The 6188-nt window shown below is 45.0% G+C and overlaps 1 long non-coding RNA gene across 2 annotated transcripts in view; it reads right to left on the reverse strand.

Annotated features, from left to right (window-relative positions):
* The window catches only part of LOC126511251 (uncharacterized), a 126164-nt gene extending 121372 nt beyond the window's left edge, over positions 1 to 4792 (reverse strand). For both annotated transcript variants that reach the window (XR_007594630.1, XR_007594628.1), the window contains exon 1: positions 2793 to 4792. This is a non-coding gene — a long non-coding RNA (uncharacterized lncRNA). The remainder of the gene's footprint in view (positions 1 to 2792) is intronic.
* Positions 4793 to 6188: the final 1396 nt, after the last annotated feature.

Consider the following 6188-nt stretch of genomic DNA (forward strand, 5'->3'; position numbering starts at 1 on the left):
TAGAAATGGGCTAGTCCAGGTGCGAGAATTAGCCTGTAAGGGCTAGAGTTCATGGGCCAAGCAGTTAAATGAATACAGTTTGTGTGTTGTTATTTCGGGCATGAGCTAGCCAAGCGGCTGGGGTGTTGGGGACGCAGCCCCGCCGCTCTTATTTCAACAGGGGACGAGCTGAGCCTGAGTCTGCAAAGGATCAGCACTGAGCAAGTAAAGCGTGTGGTTTGCACAACATTCAGGGACTCCCAACATATATTCCTCATGTGGAAATCTACTGGACACAAAGTGATCTGGTTCCAGTTTCTCAGTAAGCCTGGGTTTCTGACGGGAGCAGGGATGAGATCCATTTCTCGCTGGTTTAGTGTCATGTGACTTCAAGGAAATCCAATCTTAGGAGACTGAGCATGATGACACTGGGGAGAGCTGGGCGTGCTGTTCATCCAGAAGCCGTGGATGACGACACTGTAATACAACTTAAGAATGAGACAAACATCAATCCAGAAGAGAAGTGCAGGAAAATACGGCCTCAACGGAACGGGATGGAGAAAATTAGAGCACTATCGTGGCTAAGGGCCAATTTCCTTACACAGGTTGAAAATTTTGGACGTTTGTGCAAACTGACAAATAAGCAAACAACGAAGGAAGGAGGCAGTACGGAAAAAAAGATGAGCTAGAACTGAAGCAGCAGAAAGGGTGAGGCTGACTCGGCATTAGGAGTAAACTGAGGCAGATCTCACCGGTCATTCTGCCAAAGCAATTACATTCAGGGATGCAAGAAACAAGCGCAAACTGAACCTAGCAATTTACAAAACCTCCTTGAACACCACTTCATCACCACGGTTCTGTGAACATCCTTTCGAGCCAACTTCCTCTTCAACATTGAAGAAAAAACCTGACAAAGTAAACCACCTTCTCAATGTCACATAAACAGTAAGACACAAAGTTAAGACTTCACCTTAGCTGCCTCATGCCAAAGTCTCTCTTAATCCACACAAGAACGGTGCCAGTTAGGTACTGGTCTTCAACCTCTTTCTTCAAGTTTGGGTTTTCCCAGTATGTTGCAGGTATGTCAATAATGCTTAGGTAAGCCTATTACTTTCCTGAGTGACCTAACTCTTCTTTGTTACATAGACATATAGTTAGTTGTTAAGATGCAAAGACTTAGCAGCTGAGATGGCTCTTCCAACTTGATTTTGAAGAAACAAAAGGAAAACAAAATGCATTCTCAAAATGCACCTTGACGAGGTATTCCAAACTTTTGTTAACTCTCCTTAGTGATTCAAATGCGTAGCTAATGCTGGAAACATATCCAGAGCGTATGTGTGTCTTACAGCCCAAGAGAGCACTAAGTATGTTGGCATCCACATGACGTCTTACAAATATGTTTATTAAAATACCCACAGATACTGTTTCTAAGGCACGAGTTCCTCTGCTCTGCATCTGCGGTGCGCCTTTAGGATTCCAAAGCAGACCTAGCTCTCAGCTCAGATGTCAGTTCATCATACTCCATGGTAAAAGGTTTGTTTTTCCAGTGGTATTTCCAAAAGTGAAGTTGCTACCCTTCATGGGTTCATGTCATTGGCTACCTTGATCGCCACTGTTATTAGTATTTCTAAGTCACTAATATAAAGAAAAAGGTAAAGGCAGAGCCAAGAGTGAAGCCGAACAGCATAATCTTAGAGATCTTCCTTTTGGCAGTGACACCCTTGCTAATCATCACCCGTACCACAAATTACGCCCAAACTTTATGAACTTTCTCTGTTTCACAGACAGCTCTTTACATTTCTACCATAATAATGAGACATTTTTTAATGACTTCCTTTTTGGAATTTCCTGGTGATCCCTATCGGCAATTTCACAGCATTTGTGATTTGTGAGACATTTATCCCTGCTGGTTCATAGCCACCTCAATGTTCATCTAATTCTTGTCTTTTAAGGTATAATGTTGACTAACATTATCTACTTTAAAAGATGCCATTCTCTGTCTCAGTGATGGCAACCAAAACTTGGAATTGAAGGCACAGATGTATATATGAACGGCAGTCTCAACACTGGGGGTGGCTGATTGTACTTCCTGTATGAGAGTCTTAAAGATGACACCTCTCTTGCCAATCGAAGTGTTCTCAAAGTGGCTAGCAGAAGCGATTGATTGAGGGGAGGGGATCCTTGAGGGTTCCATGTTGACCCTGCTTCTGGTTCTAGGCCCTTTGCTTCCCGATCTTCTGTGGTATACAGTGAAACCACACCGCAGTCTCCTGCCACCATGAATGAAGCCCAGCTGTGATGCTTTCCCTGCCATGAGTCTCTGTAACTGCAAGCCATGAACCAAAACAAATCCTCCTTCCTTGTTTAAAGAGAAACAAGGATGTTTAGTTTGGGATTAGGGTATGAAAAGGAGTCAAAAACTATCAATTGCTCATGTTGGTATATGTTTTATAAATAAGCATTACCACAAATTAATTTCTGTGATGATGGAAACATCCTGCTACACGTCTCTGCCTGATACATCTCATGGTCAAATACCCATGATGCTTCTGGGGAGGCTAATCTTACAGAGGCAGAACTGGCTCCCAAGTCAAGCAAAATCTTTAGCTGCCTGTGTGTCCCTGCAGAGCTACAATAGATACCCTCCTTCTATATGCCTAGGATAAAGCCTCGCCTCCCCTTTAGCAATTAAGCCAGAATTGCAAGCTGGCTGGTAGTCAACATTCCAAAGACAAATAGGTCACAGTCTCGCTTCAGAAGGCAAGAGTGACGAGGCATCTACAGGAGCTGGCATTACCTGTGGCAGGAGTTACCTTTTTCCAGCAGTCTGGGCTTCCTGCTCACTCTGGCTATGAGCCTCCCCACTCATTTGTACCAGGCGAGCAGCAGAACAAGCCTTGTTGGGAAACTGAAACTTTCAGGAGGGCCACTGCCAGGTAGCATGCCCCAACTGTACCCTGCTGTGTCACAACTTATATAACCGCCCACTTGTGCAACAAGATGCCTGCACTTAGACTGAGGAAACAGGAATGCTGTTCTCTATGTCCTCTCATAAGGAACGGTTGGCTGGAAACTCTACCTACAGTTCTATAAATAACTTGCAGCATTCAAAGCCACATAAGATTGTCTGGGCCATCTTGCTACCTGTGGCAGGCAAGAGAGGTGGCTCTAGGTCACAAGAGTGAGAGAACTAGCCCCGCCTCACAGCGGCTGCAGCACACAGGAGAGCTGGCCCTCCACCTTGCCTGGGTAGCACACTAGAGCTGACCCTGTTGTCAGAGTGGGCGTGAGCCAGCTGTGAGGGCGTGGGAGCAGGAGAACTGACCCTGAGACCTCACCTTACACTACAGCAACCACGAGAGAGAACCCTGCATCTTGCACGAGCAGAACAATAGAACTGGCCCTAGTGATGCGAATGTGGGGGCCCAGAGCTGAGGGCCTGAGAGTAGGAAACCTGGCCCTCTCTCCCTGCTAGACTGTAGCTCCTCGCTGTACGCTGCAGTGGATGAGCTGGTCCGTGCAGTGCTGCAGAGCTGGCTTGGGACGTGATGATGAGGGAAAGTTGGTGGGCTGACCCATCCAGCTACCACCCAGGCTCCAGGAGCAGGGCTATGTGTTGACCCACCACAACATCCAACAAAGCTAGGAATTGCTGGAGCATATGAAGGGGATGAATGTACAGAGCTAAAAAGCCAGGATCTCCACAACACAGGACAACAACAGGATATCCAAGAGGAGCCCCACTGAGAACCCATTATTAGTGGTGGGGAAGAAACCAGGGGTCTGGAGCATGGCCAATGACTCGTGGCAAAGAGTACTTGAAAGTAAAGATGAGTGGACTAAAGGGTGAACTGTGACTCATGGGCCACAGTGTATCTTCCAGGAGAAGAGTCTTCTTCTTTTCCTTTCTTTTTTTCTTCATTTTATTTTGTTCCTTTTCCCCCCCAAAAAAACCCCAAATCTTTATTGTTTACCCCCAAGACACTGGGGCACAAGAATCTCCAAAGTCCCACGTTCCCACAGTCCCAGCTAGAGCTGCTTCACACACACACCCACCTACAAACAGCCCACAGCTTCCCGCCTGGCCTGGGCAGGTTTGGGGGCGGGGGGGGGGGGGATGATGGCAATGCAGACAAACCAAGGGTCCTCTTTCAGACCCTGACCCCTAAGAGTTACTGTCCCTATTCTGGAAGTGCCCTATTCCAGAGTGTTCTCTGCTCTACTTCGTGCTGCCATGGAAACCAACAACCTCCATCCCTGTGGGGTCTGATGAGGATCCAGGATGGTCAACGGCCTGAGGTCCCAGGTGGCCACTCCACTACTGGGGCTCAGGCCCAGCCAGCTGGGACAGCTCCACAAAGGCCTCACCCCCAGCATTCGGCACATCCCCCTTCTTTAGGCCTTCTTCCTCTCAACCCCAGCCTTTCTGGTTTCTTCATTTCGCATCCCAAACACAACCCGCTCCTTCCCCTTCTCCTTTGTTTTGTTTGACTTTTAGTTTTTCTTTCAAATTTGTTTTTGCAGGGGAGGTTGCAAGGGCAGAGGGCAGGTTCAAGGAGACGGGGAGATAAGGAAGATCAGAGTACATGATGTGAAATTCACAAAGAATCGATAAAAGTTAAAAAAAATCTGTCTCATAAACACACACACACATGCACAAACACACAAAACATGTCTTGGGGGCAATATAGTCTGCAAAGTCAACCTATGAAGATGATTAAGAGATAATGATACCAAAATAATGAAGTAATGCTTCTTCAGGAAATGCCTATAGTCTTAGGAAAATGATGGGGAATGCAGATAAAGCAATCTGAAATCTGCACACAAAGAGAAAAGCATGTTTCCATAATTATCAATAAATTTTGTTAAGGGAAATTCACAATAAAGATGTAACAAAAAAAAGCATTTCTTTCTTTTTAAAAGGAAAAAAGAGCATGAAACTCAGAAAGTATTCCTTTCTCAATTTGATCAGTATTTTTGGCAGAGAAGTGGGCAGGCAGAAGGCCATCTGCCCAGGGACTCTGAAACAAAGCTCTGGGAAAACCTGTGAGATATTTGATCAACTGAAGGGGCCCGCGTTGCATAATTACACACGTGTGTTCAATTTAGGAAAGTGTTCTCCAGTAAACATGTTCTGAAAACTTTGAAATAGTTTAAATAACTGAGGATTTCATTTGCCTCCCGAGATCTTTCTTCTTTTTCTGTTCAACTTGATTTGACTCAACTTAATAAGATGATCATGGGAACCAGAGCCTTTATGCCCACATTTCAGATAGAAGGAGACAGAGTGTGTCAAAGCTGATTGGTTAATTTAAAAAAATGGTCCTTGGGGCTGGGGATTTAGCTCAGTGGTAGAGCGCTTGCCTAGCAAGCGCAAGGCCCTGGGTTAGGTCCTCAGCTTCAGAAAGAAAAAAAAAAAAAAAAAACAGTCCTTCTGCCTACAAGTCACTATCCATTGTCTTTATTAGATAACTCCTTAGCCTCTACTTACTGTAAGGGTAGCTGAGTGTTTAGAGAGTGTGCTGAACACAGATCCACTTACTCAGTCAGCTAGTTTTTGACAGTGAGGTAAGACTACGATGAAGGAAAGATGGTCTTTTCAGCAAGCAGGTCTGGAACACCACCTCCACAGGCTGCATTCACAAGTGTAACCCTCACATCTGTACAAAAACCAGCTCCAAACAGAACACAGACTATGCAGCAACAGCCTTGAAATACATCATGGAAGATAATCCAGATGACCATGGGCACAGAAACACCAAAGAAGCAATAACTGATGAGCAAAATCCATTAACAAGTTTGATTTCTTCTTTGGAAAACTACTGTCAAAAGGATGGAAAGAACAAAAACAGTGACTCCAATATCTTGCTGCCTCAGTCTATCCAATCCTGTATTGTTCAATATTGTGAGCAATTGTCTTGGCAGACAAAAACAGAGGGATCTCTAACTGCACTGGAGTCCAAAATGACCTATGAACAGAGGTAAAGAATAACAAGTGAAGAACTGTGAGAGTTTGGCCAGTGAGATAACAGACTTGTATTTGGAAAGGCAGGAGGAGTCAGAACAAGGTCTGTCTTCAATAATGTGGGTGAAGGGAGAGTGACTAGAGACACAGTCCTAAAATGTAACCTGTAGAAAATGATGGATTGGTAGATGCATTGGGGCAAATGAAAGATGTCAAGATTCTCATAGACTTAAATGAATTAAAG

Source organism: Alexandromys fortis, unplaced genomic scaffold (genome assembly GCF_014885135.2).
Source record: "Alexandromys fortis isolate MF-2015 unplaced genomic scaffold, M_Fortis_MF-2015_v1.1 scaffold_10, whole genome shotgun sequence".
NCBI classification, from domain to species: domain Eukaryota; kingdom Metazoa; phylum Chordata; class Mammalia; order Rodentia; family Cricetidae; genus Alexandromys; species Alexandromys fortis.